Source organism: Columba livia, chromosome 1 (assembly GCF_036013475.1).
Source record: "Columba livia isolate bColLiv1 breed racing homer chromosome 1, bColLiv1.pat.W.v2, whole genome shotgun sequence".
Taxonomy (NCBI): Eukaryota; Metazoa; Chordata; class Aves; order Columbiformes; family Columbidae; genus Columba; species Columba livia.
In genome coordinates, this window is record NC_088602.1 from 42,627,406 (window position 1) to 42,646,434 (window position 19,029).

Here is a 19,029-nt window from a genome sequence, read left to right on the forward strand (position 1 = left end):
TATTCTAAAAGTTCTTTTTGGTCTTCATGCACTTTTAGGAATGGTATCCTGGCAATGTGGTGGAAGAAACTAAAAGAATGTGCCAACAGGCCTGAGAGAGAAGAAATCTTTTCACCATTTTGTGTATGAGTTCTGTTAAAGTTGGTCATGAGTTCAGTGATGAAGATTTATAGAACGTTATTCCTTCCTGCTATTTTAATTTAATTTAAAGAGTATGGTTTAACCTATAAAAATTTCTAGCCAGAAGGTTTCAGAAATATATTTAGGAGTTCTTTTTAATTAAAAACAGGATAACGGTTTGCAATATGTTAGCCTGGCATTTAATAAGATGACCTAGAATCATAAAAATGCACTCAATTATATTTTTTTTAAAATTCCTCTTGGAGCTGCCTGAAGATTTACTCTGTATACAAATTTAAATTAATAATATATATTGTGATATAATAAATACCTTTTTCAATCATACAAATGTTTCTTATTGTGACCATCACAGACAATTTATCCAGAGCTGTATAGTCCAAAGAAGAACTCAGGACTGCCTTCTGAGCTCTCAAAGAACTCAAATCACTTTTCATGCTGTCATCCAGATAAGTCATATTTGTGAGGTCTCTCTTCTCTCTTTTACCAGATTGCTTGGGTAGATTAGGAATTATTCTTCTTGATTGTTTGTTTAGTTTTTTTTTGTTTAATTACTTGCTTTTACAGAAGCAATTAAGGCTGTGTACTCCAAAATACATCAATCCAATTTCATGACATAAATTAGTTCAATTATGTTAAAAGCAAAATCTCTTCTACTGTAGTTTCAAAATTTCTAGTTTGACATAATTACTTCAGATATACTTTGTTTATGAATAGCTCATTTTGAAACAATAAAAAATACTAGTCACAAAGTATTGCTATAATAAACAAGTTTCTACTATGATTAACATATTCCTTTAATAGATAGAAACAAACAATGTGTCTGAAATGAATATGGGTTTGGATCCCAAAAGGAATTTAGACACTGCAGCATATTATTGAAGTACCTAATTTTTAAGTCCAGTTTTTAGATGTCTTCATTGCAGACTGAAATCCCGATCATTTTTGTTAGACTATTAGCTTCCTAAACAAAGTTCTATTTTTGAGACTGATTAGAAGACTGGAGTGCTGAATGATGAGCTGATAGTTAGCCAATAATGAGAAGCATCTACTCAGTGCCATTACTCTTCAGACAATACTGATCGCCAAGGAGGCTGTTTTCTTCACTCATGATTAACAGTCCTTCTTAAAATACAAGAGCACAGCAAGAAGAACTTTTATTCTTTTTCACACAGCTGTTTATTAGGATGTAGTAGATGGAAATTCAGAGTCCTTCATCTCCTGGAAGACTTGAACATAGTGGGTTGGGTTTTTTTGGTTTTTTTTTGGCAGGTTGTCCTGCAAGCTATGGGCTATTGTGGAATAAAGCTGCAACTTGAAGACAAAATTTAAAGTATTCGTTTGTCTTGACTGAAAGAAAAAAGCATGAATAAGCTACTGGATGAAGAGGATCTTATTTATCCACTTATCTATTAATCCTGTCCTTTACAGTGTCTTAATTTTTTCCAGTATAAGACAATGAGTTATTAAGGTATAATTCTCTGCCTACCCATGAAAACTTCTTTAGAAATTATCCATGTTTACTCCTCTGCAATCACAGAATCAAAGAATGGCTGGGGTTGGGAGGGATCTCTGGAGATCACCTAGTCCATCCCACCTGCTAAAGCAGATTCACCTAGAGCAGATCACACAGGAATACATCCACATGGGTTTTGAACATCACCAGAAGAAGGAGACTCGATAACCTCTCTGGGCAGCCTGTCCAGTGCTCTGGCACCCTTAAAGTAAAGAAGTTTGTTCTCATAGTCAGATGGAACCTCCTATGCTTCAGTCTATGCCTGTTGCCCATCATCCTATCATTGGGCATCACTGAAAAGAGTCTTGTCCCATCCTCTTGACACCCTCCCTTGAGACATTTACAAGCATTGCTAAAATCCCCTCTCAACCTTCTCTTCTCCAGGATGAACAGACCCAGCTCCCTCAGTCTTTCCATATAAGAAATGTGTTCTAGGCCCCTAATCATCTTTGTAGCCGGTCACTGGACTCCCTCCAGTGATTCCTTGTCCTTCCTAAATTGGGGAGTGCAGAACTGGACACAGTACTCCAGATGCAGCCTCACCAGGGCAGAGTGGAGGGGGAGGAGAACCTCCCTCGACCTGCTGGTCACACTTTTCCTAATGCAGCCCAGGATACCATTGGCCTTTTTGGCCACAAGGGCACATTGTTGACTCATGGTCGACTTGTTGTTGACCAGGACTCCCAGGTCCTTCTCTGCAGTGCTGATTTTCAGCAGGTCCACCCCTAACCTGTACTGGTATCAATGCAGTTTGAGATAAAAGATCACATGCCTTTAATAAAAAAAAATCTGATTCATTCAAGTGAGGTGATTTTTTTTCTTGTTTATTTATGCACGTGCCATAGGTTTTCCTACAATCCCTTCAATTTTAGACAAATTCTCTGCAGAGCCCTTTCCAGAAAGAATTCTGCTGTGAGAACTGATCTCTTGTGTTAGCTGGATAGATTTGAGTATACAAAATTAAGTAATTTGAAAATACTTTACATTTAGTAAGAAGATTGGCACCCATTACTTCTGAATGAAGGGGTTTATAAAACATAATTTTGGCCTATATCAATGCATTATCAGAGAAGAAGAACACATAGGACTATCCCCTAAGCTCAAAATTCTGCCCGGCTTCCACTTGGATGTAATATGTTCAATATCTCACCTATTATTACTCTCTTCTGTTTCTCCTCAACTTGTCCCAGGAGTTACTAGTAAATTGCTATGTCTAAATAGTAATAACAAAGGTACTCCGAGACAAAATGTCTTTTATCTAATGCACCTTGATGCAAGATGAGCACTGTCAAGGTATGCACACAACTCTGAACAGATTTAAGTCTCCTGAATTTCTATTATTTCTGAGAAGAAATCAGTAATATAGGAATGAGATATTATTATTTTAATCATTGTTTGTCAAAATAGCGGTCACCACTGCAACATGAAGTTCAGTTAAGATACAGCACTGACTGTTGGATATCTCTGGGTTTAGTTAGAGCTACCTTTTAAAAATAGTTATGGTTTTAGTTCACTGTTTAATTGTTCACTATTTTAATTGTTACAAAGTGACTTGTTTCTCAGTTACTGAGAAAGATTTTTTTTTTTTAATTTTAGATGCCGCTGGTATCTGCTACTAAGGTAATTTTAATGTTCATTCTGGCTTGTGAAACAATAATATTGATTATCTCTGTTAGATGGAAGTTATTAACTTGTGAAATTATTAACCTCTGACATGAATGAGAGGTAAATGTGAATGCTTTATTTCTAAGGGCACTGTAAATTCACTTGTTGAACTTAATAGCTCATTACCTAAGGAATATTTGGCTAATTACTCTTGCCAAGAACTATATATAAATAAATACAATATGAAACATGACAAAAATAATACCTAACATAAATAATTTCTATATTGTTATAGTACTGGAGAATAACACAACCCACTATCCCTTCAATAATTCACAGTCAGTGAAAGGATGAAGTATTCATAAACAATAGGACTTTTAAGTTACAAGGGATTCAAAGAAAACAGGAGCTCAGATAATGATGTTGGCTGACTGTTTTGCTCATATAATTGCAATGCAGTGATAGTTTATCCTAAGATTAATGAAGTATGACATGTTATGTTTTTCTGGTGACACTGCTGATACTGCAAATGCCATATGTTCATTGGATTTTATACTGTGTTGTGCTTAACAGTGTACTTGCAACTATAAACAGCATTTGTGTGTTATAATTAATCTTTGATAAATGAATGTCCACATCAGATTACAGTTAGATCGTTTTAATTAAGTAGATATATTTTCTCTTCATTGCAATGGTAGAGGTAAGATGCTCATTATGTTCTCACTCATTCACATTTTTTCATACTGAACACAACCATGTTTGTCAAAATCTGCTGTGGGAATTAGCTACAGTGGACACTCTTAGATGTCTTGCTGGCCTACAGACTATTCCAAGCTGATACAGAGATCAATGTGTCCAGGCTGGAAAGTACTGATGCTTTACAGAGGCTTTTTCAAAATAATGGTAACTGTGTGAGTAACTGATAGATCTAACCTGAAGCCAACCTCTGAAGTATGATTATAAGCAAGACTCAATAGATGTCTTGGAAGCCTTAATTTGGGTTCGGGAAATTTGCCTGTGCCCAAGCCCAAAATCTGGCTACAGTAAGTGATGCATAAAGAAATATATAAAGCCTACTCCTGTTTGACCAAAATCACTAGTATCACTCTGCTTTGTTTATATGCATGCCTGTAGGCAGTCTCATTCTTATCTGTTTGCACTGCCAAGACCCTGAACCTCAATGCCGCACACTGAATCCGGTGCCTCTTCCAGCATCTTCTGAATACCCATATAGAAATATCAAACCAAAACAAAAAAAACTTTGTCATCATATTTGTCCTTCATAAATTGCATAAATAATCACTGTCTCAAAAAATATTTTCAGTAGAGTATTAGTTTATTAATGCACAATAGTAGTGCAGCTGTTGAAATGCTGAGAGAAATGCAAAATTTGTGATTAATTTATCCCTTCAGTTTCAGAAGCAACAAATTCATATCATCCAGCTTTTAGGAGATATGGGAGTTATTTCCACACTTGTTGTATCTCTCCTTATACATTAAATATTCTTATTCTTATTGCATAACAGCACCATTTCAAAAGGAGAAACCAAGAAAACTTATCTGCTCTAACCCAACATCTGTTACTGTAAAAGCTTTTTCCTGTGAAGTCCAGGATGTTTATTTTACCCTCTTGATGTAAGATGTGAATTAAATGAAAGTCTTTGACAGCCTGGACCAGTCTGCTGACTCTAAAGAAATAATGTAAAATAGAAACAAGACTCCAGTTTGCCTCCTAGCAGTTGTTTTATAAAATTCAAAAAGTCACAAGTCTTGACAATGGCTTATAAATAAATATACTTTTTTTTTCAAGGTCTGTGGAATGTACATGCTGCTTTACCAATAGTTTTCCCAGGAGATAACACCAAAGTACTTCTAGGGAAATCCAGAGCTAGAGAAGCACATAGTGAGTTTAGATGATTTATTCACAGAACTTGTGAATCGTAAGGATGGTACCTACTTAAAAAGCAAGATTCACTACAGCTATTGTCAGTATGCTAGCCTGTAGTTAAGTGTGTACAATGTACCCATTTATAGCAATTTGTGTCCTGCAACGTAGCCATGGCTCATAAAGCATACTTCTGCTGGAACTTGACATAACTGAATGAAAATCAGTCACCCAAAAGAGCAAAGGAACCAGTGAGCAGCAAGGTGGAGAACATATAGTGAACAAACTGTACCATACATTTCAAGTGTTTGAAACAGCTTCGGCTCAAGACATTTCTTTGACTATACCTTGAGGAGTTCCTACTATTTGGAGATTTTTTTTTCTTTTGTAGCTGAATGTCTCTATTAGGATAACATTTTCCCCTTTATTATTTTCTAGAGATGTATAAGTTTTTGTGAGGAAACGTAACAGAAAATAAAGGCAAGTTTAAAATGAAGACAATGAAAAGAAAAATCTTCACTTCTAATAATCACCCATCTCTGTATAAAACCATATTGACCAGCCTGTAAATCAGGCGGATTTGGCTGTCAGTACCAGAATGAATATTTTTGGGTGGTATATATAACAGATATAAATTCTTTATATGTTTTCCAAAGTATTATTCACCAAGATATTATTCACAGAAGCTTATTGGCAAAGTAGTTGCCAAAACATTTTCTTTCTTTAAGCTCGATAAAGAAGAATCTGAGAGTAGCAGCAAAGAGGACTCTGTTGTCAGAGAAATACGCAGAAAATATACATTTACTATGGGTCATCCAAATATTGCACAGTTTTCGGCCTTATTTGCAAACCAAATTTATCCAACGATTTGATAAAGGAGCTGCATTTATACTATTTTTTCCAACAATAGAAATAAATAAGAGGAAGCCTCAGAAGTAAAAAAATCACAGATTCCAATGATTTTGTTCTTAAGTATAAATACAAATTTACATTCTCAGAAATATCAAAATGATAATGATTTACATCCATATCCTGCAGCTGCAAATGACTGCATGATCAAGAGCACTATAGAATCGTATCCCTTTCTGTTTGACTAATATATTTTTTCCAGAATCCATTTCATTAGGCTGATTTCTAAGCATTTTTCAAGTACTTTGCTTTTGTTTAACAGAAGTCTCAACTCTTAATGAATTCTCATATCCTTCTTGACAGTTCTTAGAAGCAGATTTACATTTTTAGATACAATGTTTTATATAATGACGAGTATTGATTTTGATCATTGAAAGCAGATGCAGTACTGAAAATAATAATAAAAAGTTTTTCTTTATAGAATAGCCTCAAGTGTTTTACTTTATTAATATTAATGCTGTTAATAATGTATTAATAACAGAAGCCATTGCAATGCAAATTGGCATGGTTCCCTGAATTTGGTAGGACTATATCCAGTAAATCTGTCTAAGAAAATGATTCAGTTTCTAACTGAACCTGGGCTTTTCCCAGTGTAATCTTAACATTTATGTTAAGTAAAAATGCATGGTTTGTTTTTGTTTTGTTTGGTTTGGTTTGGTTTGGTTTTTCCATTTCTTATTAATTTTTGCAACGTTGCTACTTCTATACATTGCTTCTAAAAAACATTAGTGATTAAGTGTCTGAGGGTGTCAAAAATGGATGACCTTCTAGTTGGTGAAAGTATCTAGTTTTCTATCCTTCTAAGGACTGCAAAGTATCTGGAAATTTCGAGGTATTTCTTATAATTTCTTTTGTTTAAATAAATGCAATATTTTTTTATCTATGATTTTATTTACTCTTTCAATCTGCTTAAATTTACATTTAAAATCAGTCTTCTCTTTTATTGAGAGAGACTTGTATACCACTTCTCTGATTTTAAAAGGTGTGGTCCCCATTGATTTTAAATAGCTTTGTGAAATCAAGACCCCTTTTTTGCTAGTGTTTTTTCCAGATATCTATATTTAAACATGTAAGAATGCATAATTATTTTAACAAGTCATGCATCACCTTTTTCTTTGTTGTAAAATAATGGAAGGGAATTGGGAAAGTTATACTTTTATATTATGCCTGCATGTATTTTTTATTATTCTATAAGGCATCCTTTCTAAACCTTACATATGAATCCATATGCCTACATGTGTATATACATGTATATGCACACATAAAAATTGTATGTTATTACTGCTTATTTTTTACCCTAACTAGTTTTAATTCTTAATATTTATCTGGAAATGCTTAATTCTTTTTAAGAGAGACTTTGTACCAGCATTACAACGCAAATAACAGGGACATAGAATGTAGATACTAAAATCTCCGCTTACTTCTAGGTATTGTTTGTTTTCAAGTAGTAAAAGAATGTGTGGTTAGAACTGCAGTTCTACAGAACTAGTCAAGGCTAGGGCCCTTATTCAAGAACTTTTGGAGGGCTGAGCTTATTATGTGGTAGCTGTCTGTATAACTCCAGGGTGCAGTCATGCACAATTTAGATAAGCATTGTAGAGTTTGCAGTAAACGAGCTTCCAGACTAATACAATAGAAGTGGTCTTTATTTGTAATCAAATTGAATGTCAGAAATTGGCTACAGAAATATAGCTGAAATTTCGTACTTAAAAGGTACTTGAAAAATTAACCACACAATCTTAGAATGTTTTTCTAAATTATTTCAGTAAAATGTCATGCTATGTGTAAGTTAGCAAAAGAACTTATAAGGAAGAAAAAACTTGTAGCCTTGTTTGTTCTCCAGTATATGCTGCAAGGTTTTAATCTTGTTTGTTAGAAAATGCTATAAAATATATCTGGAGTGAATTTAAATTACATAATGAGTAAAGTGTTGGAAGGGGACAGAAATTGTCCTTTTTATGCGTAAAAGAGATATACATGTCTAATTTCCCTTATCAGAAATCAAGAAAGGAATCAAAATAACTATTTAAACTTAATAATTTCCTCCAAATTTCAGAGCTGCTCTCATTTAAAATCAATAATGTTTCCAGGTTAACACTGTACTCATTTAATATACGGAGACCCTAGGGGTAGGGGACATTTACGTGTCAGCTTTTAAGTGATTTCACTTGCTAATTCTGCCAGCAAAATCAGATGACGTCCCAAATGGGGAGAACTAATTAAAAATTAGATGTCTTCATGACTTTTTCACTTAGAGTAAAACCTCAAAACTAGAATGTTGCAGTCATTCTGTAGGGAAGATTTGTCAAATATCTTTTTTTTAGAGTAGATGAGCTTCTGGGTGTGTAAAGTTAACATCTTCAATCCACAGCTTAAATCCTCATGATATAAATAAGAGTTTCACAGAAAGATGAAGGAAAGTCCATACGGTCATGTGTCTTAAGCCTCTCTAGGAAACTGGAATGAGTCAGAAAGACAGGAAACAGAGACAACTTCACATTGACCAACTGTTTTCTTTAATAGATAGACTCAGACATCTTAGAATCATAGAATCATTTCAGTTGGAAGAGACCCTCAAGATCATCGAGTCCAATCATAAACTAGCTCTATGACTAAACCATGTCCCTAAGAACCTCGTCTATACACCTCTTAAACACCTCCAAGGATAGTGACTCAACCACTTCCCTGGGCAGCCTGTTCCACTGCTTCACAACCCTTTCCATGAATAATTTTTTCCTAGTATCCAATCTGAACCTTCTCTGATGCAACTTGTGGCCATTTTCTCTTGTCAGTTGCTACGTGGGAGAAGTGACCAACACCCTCCATGCTATAACCTCCTTTCAGGTAGTTGTACAGAGCAATAAGGTCTCCCCTCTCCAGGTTAAACAGCCCTAGTTCCCTCAGCTGCTCCTCATCACACTTGTGCTCCAGGCCCCTCACCAGATTCGTTGCCCTCCTCTGTACTCTCTCTAGTATCTCAATGTACTTCTTATGATGAGGGGCCCAAAACTGAACACAATATTTAAGATGGGGCCTCACCTCAAGTACATGGAGATGATCCTTTCCCTAGTCCTGCTGGCTACATTATTCTGGGTTCACGCCAAGGTGCTGTTGGTCTTTTTGGTCACCTGGGCACACTGCTGGTTCGTATTCAGCTGGCTTTTGATCAACATCCCCAGATCCTTTTCTGCTAGGCATCTTTCCAGTCACTCACTGCATTTAAGAGTAACAGTTTCTTAACTTTGTCAGAGGTATTTGTTGACCCTTTAATTGGCTTTATACATAATCTCTGTAGAAGGGTTTATACATAATCTCTGTATCATGGGTTTACTCCCTATCATGACCTTGAGCTAATACACAGAGAAAGTCACAACTGGAACTTAAATAAGTGTAAAAAGAACCTGTCAGCCATTTACAGCTTCTATAAGCTGAACATTAAAAATAAAACAGATGACAGAAACAGAATAAAAACAACTATAAAGAGCAAGAAAGATCACATTGTGAGAAAAGCACATACTATCCTGCTTCTTTTATTTTCATGTTGAGTTTGTTGTTCATGAAATTATAAATAAGAAACTAATAAATATGGTGATCTATTAATATTATCATGATCTAATCAAATCCAAACAAGACTTTTCCCATTTTCTTTTTTTTTTTTTTAATCTTAACAGACAAACTTTATAAATAAGAACCATCTGATATGATTAAGAAATTTAGAAATGTAATGTAGTACTACATATGTCCAGATTAATCTTAGCCCCCCCCAAAAAAAGCCAAGACATCCCACTCAAGTATCTGCAGAATAGTTAATGACAATAGAAACCTTAATGATCTACAACCTCTTGTCCTGGTTTAGGTCTGGCTGCCAATATTTTGCCCTAGAGCACTTCTTCAGACAGTCCCAGAAAGTGAAGATTTGGTCCTCTTAGGGCAAGTTACATGTTTGGAAGGAAAAGAAATGGAAAAAAAAAAAAAAAAAAAAGAAAAGCCACCACAACAAAATAAAAACAGACTCATAAACAAACAAACTAACAACAAACCAATCAACCAACCAAAACTAGCCAAAACAATCCTTCTGCTTCAGATCAGGAAGTAACCAGTTTACAAGTCAATAAAAACAGTAAACCTGACTACTGGTAGGAAAAGGTATGTATTTCACATATAATAGAAACAATGGAAAAGATTGTCCATTAAGAAAGTATTGAATCTTAGCAGCAGTGTATGAGAGCGAGCTCTGAAAAAGTGAGAAGGGAAGGAAAAAATAAAGTAAGATCTGGTGCTAAATGTTCATGTGTCAGACCAAAGTGGCAGGTTTGAGCAGCTGGGAGCTGCAGGATGCCATGAGGGCCACATTGGCTCTGACACCACTGCAAACATCCCGTTTCACCCCAAACTGAAGCCAGGCAGCAGAGGGGGGCAGGTCCTTGGGCTCACATGTACTTAAGAAATATTGGCAGCTAGGGGGCACAGAAGGGACATCAAGGAGAGGCAGTTTCAGAGACTTGTGCAGAAAAGGTGCCTGGGGAGACACATGGTGATAGACTCTTTGGGGATATGTGGGGAGACACATGTAGATGCTGTGCAAGGTGCTGTTGGAGACATACAGAAAGACAGACATTGACAGAAGAGAGTCTCCAGGGGCAGATGGAAGAGGACCTAGGGCAGGACTGACAGTACTGAAGAAGAAGGTAGCAAAGTGATACCCAGGGGACTCCACAGCCCAGGCCCCTGATCATGCACCACACAGCTGTGACCACTGAGCTGACCCATCTGACCTTCCTCCTAGACTGCACTGTCTGCCTCATGAGACATTTTGAGCTCATATAAGTATTTGGTGATGAAGATTTACAAAAATAAAATTTTAAAACTTCATAAGTCTTATTTGATTCGTGTAAAAAGTCCTGTTATAGAACATTGTCCTGGTCTTGCTAAAAACAAGTTTCTCTTTTAGTGAATTTGCCTGTCAGCTAAAGCCTTCATATTAACTGCGTTTTCCTGGAGAACCAGACACATGTTTTGGTAAAGCTAGCAATGGAATGCAAACTTATTGATAAGCACGAATGGACATCTCGCGAGAGGGGCGACGAGAAACAAGTGACCAAGAAACTGACCAACTGTGTATAACATTGCATTCACGTGAATACCTCATATAAAAGTGGGAGATCACGAGGATCTCGTCCCTTTTGCTCCCTTTTCCCTTTTTGCCTTTGCTTTTTTCCTTATGGCCGACATTAGGAGAGGACCTTGCTAGTCGTCCCTGCGAACTGAGGCCTAGTGACAGACTGAATCCAGCTCCGATTGGCTGCAGAGCCTAATCCAGGACTTCAGGTGCTGGCTCTGCAGTTGCTGAGACTTTCAAGATTGGTTTTGTATATTTTGTATTATTTTCTCTATTCTTATTAGTAGCATTAGTAAAACATCTTTAATTTTTTCCAACTCTCTTCTCTCTGTCCTTCTTTTCCTCCCAATCGCCTCTCCTTAGTGGAAAGGGGGGAGAGGGAGGGGCAAAAAGGGGGAAGTGGGGCGGGAAGAGGGGGTTAACAATACATCTGCCAGGGTTTTATTGTCACCCCGCAATCTTAACCCTCGACAAGCGTTCATAAAATTTTATATGAGTTTTTGAAAATGCTAGGGACACGACTTTAATAAGGCTCATAAAATGTTTTTGAAAATTACACAGAAAAATTATGAGGACTAGCAAATGGATTTCCACTCAGCCATTTTTCAAACTTTAATACCTTGACCTTTCCTAAACAATTTTTTAACAAAGGCCCTAGGACTGAATAACAGTGCATAAGGAAAGGATGCCTCTTGTTTATCAGTCAGGTGCTAAAACAGCCTGCTTGCAGAACAGGATTTATTTGCCAGCTCTTGGCTATTTCCTATCCCAGACTCTATCACACACTGCTGCTTTGGCCCGTAAGGAAGGGAAGTGGGATGGATGTCAAGGCAACAATCAATATACTGTGTTTTTTAAATACATTGTAGTCTGTTTATCCTAGCAGGGCTTTTCCTTTAAGGCACTCTCTGCTTGATCTTGTATTTATCAAATACATTAGGAAGGATTACACAGAATCTATCCTGAGGAGTCTCTCAAGTCTGCATTTATAAGAACAGAGATTATTTCAGATGTGAATTTTCAACTCATGATCTGTAGCTAAACATTTTAAAAGTAATGGAGGAAGGGGCTAAGGATTATCGTTCTGTATCCTCAGAGAGAGCACTGAAAGAAATGAATGCAAGCTATATGCTTCTTAGAAATGCTATACAACAGACCTAACACCGGGAAGAGTGTGTTAAAATATACTAAGGATTCTTAAATAACATATCTAAGACTTACATTTTCATAAAAGTTCATTCTTTTTTTTGTTTTTGTCAATGTAGTATGGGTATCTGTGGGTACAGACATACCAGAAAACAGCTGATTGAATGAAGATGTATGTGCTGAGGGAGTAGTATGTTAAAGTCTCCCAATACTAGCAGGCTTATGGAATCTGCAAGAACTGAAAAATGTGGGACACCATGAATCTGCCATGTCTGTTCAAGGCCACCAGCACACACTGGTATCATCAGTGGGCTGAATAACTCAGACCACATCTAAGAGGGCGGTGGTTACCCTATGCAGGGAAAGAAATATACTGTATATAGGTATATACACTTATATACAGATGGTGAAACAAGGAAACCCTGGTGGGTCTTTCTGAAAACCTACCTGGAAGCCACTGGAGGATCAGAACAACTCTCCACTCCTGAGCTGAGGTTGACGTCCCAGCTGTTGCTCTAGCTATGCAACTAAGAGTGCAGGAAGAGTGGGGAGGGGGGTAGAGGTAGGCGTGGGGAGAGGGAACTTTGTGAGAGAATGACTGAATACATTGTGAAAATGGTTATCTACCATGAGTAACAGCTTGGTTCTATTAATAAGAACAGCTTAACTAAGAAAGGGTGTTCTAATAAATATTGGTTGTGCTCAGTTTCTGATCCCCTAATGGAAAAGGGAATTTACAACACTAGATGCTTCTTACTGACCACGTCCAATTTCCTAGTTGAGATAGATCCAGTATTTCTCTTAGCTGCATTGCTTGTATGCAAGTTTATCTTATTAATATTGACTTCTTCATTTTTTGGTTATCTGACCCACTATTTTCTGCTATTTTTTTCATCAGCACCTGTTGGAAAATCTTATTCTCCTTATATTCTTCCATGCCATACATGGAAACTATATTAATCTATACACTTTCTCCTTTTTGTTTTATATGTTTAAAATAAACTTATTTTGTTTCAGCCTCTATCACAAAAGATTATTTCCATCAAGTGCTTCAAGAAACTCCCACTACTAGGAATAGTTGTTTGTTTGCTTTTCCTTAGCAGTTTCCTATTCTTCATTTTCTTGTTTAAATAGCATTTATGTAAAAAAAAAAAAAAAAAAAAAAAAAGGTCAGATGATCACAGGATCATAGTATCCTGTGGTGGTTCAGGTGGGAAAGGACTTCAGGAGGTCTTTAATCTAACCTCCTGTTCCACTCAGAGTTAGCTGTGAGGTTACTCGGGGATTTATCCATATTCTTGAAAATCTGAAAGAACGGAAGGTCTTAGGGTAGGTTATTCCTCTTCCTGACTGTCTTCATAGTGAAAAAAAGTTCTCAGATAAGCTAATACTTTATTGGTGAAAATTAAAGAAGATTCTGAACTTTACTTGTTTCAAGAGATGCCCATGGTCCCTTGTCCACATATCACTGTGAAGAGCTTGGCTGTGTCTTCTTTGTGGCCTCTGAGTGACTTCTCAGCATGCTCTGTAGTTCTGAATTCTAGGAATGATGGATGGACAATTCAGTCCTCTGTGAGGATTATTCTTGGACATAGGCACTCACACACTGCATGTTTGGTATGGAAAACCAGCACAAGCTGCACATCTGTAGCAGTTTTGCTACCAGTTAACAAAGCTGATCATGCCAAGCTAACCTCAAATATAAACATACATTTAAATAGAGCTATTCTACTGAAACGTCTATTAAAACTAAAAAAAAATTAATTGAGTTGCAGCTAATTACAGATTATAAGGTAGACAAAGAACTTGATTTTAAAAAAGAGACAATAAAAATCATGGAGTAAAAGGTATATAAAAGCTCCCCTTGTATTTTCTTAAGATTCAGCCTTGAGAACAAGCAAATTTAATATTTTTATGACTGATTCTGATATAAAAACGGAAATGTTCTAAGCAAATTTTCTCATGACACAGAGTTGGGAGACATCATTAATAGAAAACTGGACCTGAATATCATAAGGGAATAATGAGATTATATTCCTGCATAAAGTAATAGAAATGGGACAAAATTTAATAGGGTCATGTTCACAGGAACCTATAGAGTGAGTTTCTTCTAGATTATCCTAAAGCTTATCAGTAGAAAATCTTTTCAATGACCATGACTTTACACTACCAAATTAATACAGAAATGGAAAAAGTGAAAGTTTAAAATGTGCTATGCAAAGTATTCCTGCTAGTGGTAGAAAGGTATTAAAATTGTTAATACTAAGAGGGAAGAGGAGAAGAAGAGAAGCGAGGCGAGGCGAGGCGAGGCGAGGCGAGGCGAGGCGAGGCGAGGCGAGGCGAGGCGAGGCGAGGCGAGGCGAGGCGAGGCGAGGCGAGGCGAGGAGAGGAGAGGAGAGGAGAGGAGAGGAGAGGAGAGGAGAGGAGAGGAGAGGAGAGGAGAGGAGAGGAGAGGAGAGGAGGAAAAGATTTTCAATTGGAAGTGATCTGCAATGATCATCTAGTTCAACTGCCTGACCACTTCAAGGCTGACCAAAAGTTAAAGCATGTTATTAATGGCATTGTACAAAAGACTCTTAAACACTGACAGTCTTAGGGCATTGACTATCCCTCTAGCAAGCCTGTTGCAGTGCTTGACCATCTTTTCAGTAAAAAAAGAAGCCACACCAATGCTGTATACAGCAGGATAATCACATCATGATTGGCTGTTATGCCGTGTTTGATGTACCCCAGTATGTGGTTTGTCCTCTTGGCTGCCAGGGCCCACTGCTGACTCCTGTTGAGCTGCTTTCAACCAGAACCCCAAATTCCTTTCATCAGGGCTGCTCTCCAGCCACTCCTCTCCCAATTTATACTTGTGCCCAACATTACTCTGTCTTAGGTGCAGAATCCAACATTTGAACTTGTTAAACGTCATGCTGTTAGAAAGTATGTTCCCACTGCTCCAGTCTATCCAGATCCATTTGCAAGGCATCTTGCCCCTCAGAGAGCATTGTCAGCACCTCACAGTTTATGAATCATAGTTTAGAATACTAGTGATAACTATGCTATCCCATGAAAGAAGAAAAGAAATAAATGTATGGACACTCAGAGAAAGATGACTTGGGTGATTAGGAGACTGTAAAACTTACGTTAGTAATAGCAGCTACAAGAGCTAGCACTGTTAAGCCAGATAAAATGAAGCTTGAAAAGACACTAGTAAAAAGTAGAGCATAAAAATAAGAGTGGTTAAAGCTAAGATATAAATGTTGGTGTAAGAACAAATGGGCATAAAGTGACTATGAATAAAGTTAACATGTAAATTTGAACTTTATTTTAATAGCAGAATCGGTGGCCCATTTTATGTCGGTCCTTGCTTCATTGTGAAGAGGTAGGATGCTTGGGGTCCAACAGTTTCCTTTATTTGCAGGAACAGGGGCTGAGGAAGGAAGGGATTCCTCCCAGTCCTGCATTCTGACTGTGGTACATCTCTCTCTCAGGATGTGAGCTATTTTGATATCATTACTTTCACACTGTTTTTTAGTTTTTTAATTACTTTTGGATAGTTTCCGTTTCCTTCATGGGGAAACACTGTGTTGAATACAAGCCTGTACTTATAGGCTTAAAGCCAAGTGCAGATAACAATTTGTTCCTGACAAGATCTCTATATTTTGTTTCACTAACAGAAAAAAAAGAAAACAAAAAAACTAACAAAATAAACCACAAACCAAAACCAAAACACCCAAGAAAACCTAAACCACAAAAGAAACCCCACATCAAACAGAATGCACTTTGTATTTTGCTTGTATTTGTCCGCATGGTGAGACAATATTGCTAATAATAGAGATGTATGAAATTATAGAGGAGTATGAAATCTGTTATGGACATACCATACCATACTGATAAAGGAGAAAAGAGGATAGGCTTGCATCGTAACCAAGACAGAGTTTATGTTAGTTTAATGTATCATTTGAGATGTTCCACTCTATTTCTAGTCTATGGATCAAAAAGAAAACTTTAATAAACTTGGAAGACAATATAAATTCTTATCATTGATACCTGCATGCGTCTTCAGCAAGCAAATTTGAGAGGAAATTTGGTTGTGTTAAGTGATACTTACTCAGTTTTCTACTTCCATGTAGGATCTATTTGTACAACTTTATAACAGGTTTATTAACACAGCATACCTGTAACCTTACATAATTGAGACATTATTGAAATCTTACCTTAAAATATTGACTGTAACAACCTCTTCATGTTATACTTATTTCAGAATATGAATTATTAATATAATTAATTATCTTACTAGCAATTTATGTTTCAGAAGTTGAAATAACTTTTATTGGTCTGTCATACCTTCATAGAATCCTTTATTTGTTAACTTATCGGCTCACAGGATTTAGACTGAAAATTATATATTTTTTTATCCTAAGATGGAAAGAAATTGTCTAGTAAAAAATAACATAGAAGGCTAAAAACCTAGTAGAAATACAGAATCTCTAATTCTCAGAAAGGATGGGGAAAAACAAAGAAAAGAATATTTGAATATGAACTATGAGGTATAAAACAATCAGCAAATCTAACATAAGGAAATAAATATAGCTATTAACAACAAATAAACATAAATATAAGAAATAACAAAAATACCTTAATCCTTTTCTTCTAGAAACAGATCTGAAAAACTACAAATATTATAAACAAAAGTCGAGTTTCTTCTTTATACCTACAGCTAGTTAATATAGTTACCATCTTACTGATAGCATGTCAGGCTTTCTCCAGTGCTTTTCTGTTAATATTCAATGTTGTCTCTGATAATGCACTTTATTATAGAGCACCTTTTTCAGCAGTGAATAAGTGTTCCACAGACAGTCGTAAAGTATTTGTGGAAGAAAAAAAAAAAAAGAAAGAAAAAAAAAAGAAAAAGAAAAAAGGAAAATGAAAAAAAGACTGATTATTGCAGACTTCGCATAGAGTAAAACTTACATGGGGAATCAAATATCTCAGACAGGATGGTCAATCACTGTTTTGACCATGATGAGTGCTTGTAGCAGGGTTTTCAGGTAAGACTCCCCAAACTACTCTTCTGATAAAATCTTATCATCCAACTGGCCCACGTTCCAATGTTATCAGGCTCTTGAGTGTACCAAATAAGTATTGATTGCCCTGACAGTGTTACCTGCGTCCTCCAGCAATGGACCCACCCTATCACTGCCCCTGCTTTGTTTGCCCAGCTCAGGACTACAACTGTCAAGATGTGTATTGACCAGGGCCGGCGCTGGGGCCACCCTCAGCTCCCAGCTTGTCTTGCCTCAGGGAGCAGCCCAGCTCTTGATGCTCCCTGACATACATGACTGCTTTGGCATGTGTATGCTCTGTTACTATTGATTACCTTAAATCACACACAAAACATCTCCCGATTATCCTTAGTATGTGCAAAAGCTTGTCACATGTGTCCATTTCTGTATCTGCATGAACACTTTATGCTATTTACAAGAGCCTTATCTATGCAAAAGCCGGTCAGTTCTGCACAGGAACCATCTGGGGAGTTTCTGAAAGGGACAGATTTTCCACCCAGGATGTCAATCAACACATTGAACAGACAGACTGGTCTGGCCACAACATTTCACCTGAGAAAATCTTAGAGGCAGTTTGAAATTCTGACCTGGAGAGCTCCTCTGCAAATAACTCAAGTGCTGTGTTGATGAGTAGGAGTTCAGCTAATAAACTCATCTCAATCCAGTCCATTATCTGAACCAGGCAGACAACTTCATGGGGAATTTCTGGACCACCCTTAGAATTAATGACTTAAGTGCACTGGGTGTGCACAAAGGCTCAGAACTCATACTCAGCTATACAGCAGTTATAGCTAAAGGACAAACTTGAATCTAACTTTCAATTTATACTCCATACCTTTTGCCACAAAAGAGATAACTATCAAATGAAATCTTCTGTTGATGCTGTGGACATGAGAATAATGGAATGAGAACAGTTTAACTGGAATCAAATGCTCTGTTAATACATCATAGTGAATATGTCTCTTCAGTGAAGATGAAAACAAGACTGGATATTCTGAAAAATAAAACAGGAGAAACCTACCTGCGTAGAACTTCCCAGGTCTGCAAGGACAAGGCTTGTATTGACCAAAAGTTGAAACAACTTTTTAATGAGAACAGTCCCCTCAAATAAATCCCATGGTTCCCTATTGCAAGGCAATTTTTTGATCATCCTCATTAGTATAAAACTTTGCATAGTATACTAATATAGTTTGTAGTGGTCCATCTTAAAAAAAAACATCAACCCTTCAATCCATTGAGTTATCACCACATGCCTAAATTTGCAATGGCAATATGCACAGTGATGTTTTTTCTTTAAAAAGAAATTATTTGAAGTGCAATATTCAGGAACATTAATTCAATCATACAAATAATTAAAAATGGGAATTTGTCATAGGTATGAGCTAATGAGTATAGTATAATTAAGGAACCTTTGTTTAATCACATATTTAGATGCTAGAAAATATCATATTTCCCAACTGCATTTCTGAAAGGTATGCACACAATTTTAATTTTAGTCTTGGAAGCATTTTTCCCAGTAGATTAGTTTTAAAGGTCAGTGTTCCAGGCTCTAGCCAAATGCAGCAAATGAAAATGTGATAATAAGATATGTGATGGCTCTACAACATCTATGATGCATTAATTAACATTGTCTTCTAACACTTCTTACATGCAATAT

The 19,029-nt window shown here is 36.6% G+C and overlaps 1 long non-coding RNA gene across 4 annotated transcripts in view; it reads left to right on the plus strand.

Annotated features, from left to right (window-relative positions):
* LOC135578943 (uncharacterized) overlaps nucleotides 1–11,339 on the plus strand; it is a 29,164-nt gene extending 17,825 nt beyond the window's left edge. For all 4 annotated transcript variants that reach the window (XR_010471030.1, XR_010471031.1, XR_010471036.1 and 1 more), the window contains one exon: nucleotides 39–11,339. This is a non-coding gene — a long non-coding RNA (uncharacterized LOC135578943). The remainder of the gene's footprint in view (nucleotides 1–38) is intronic.
* The last annotated feature ends 7,690 nt before the right edge of the window (nucleotides 11,340–19,029 follow it).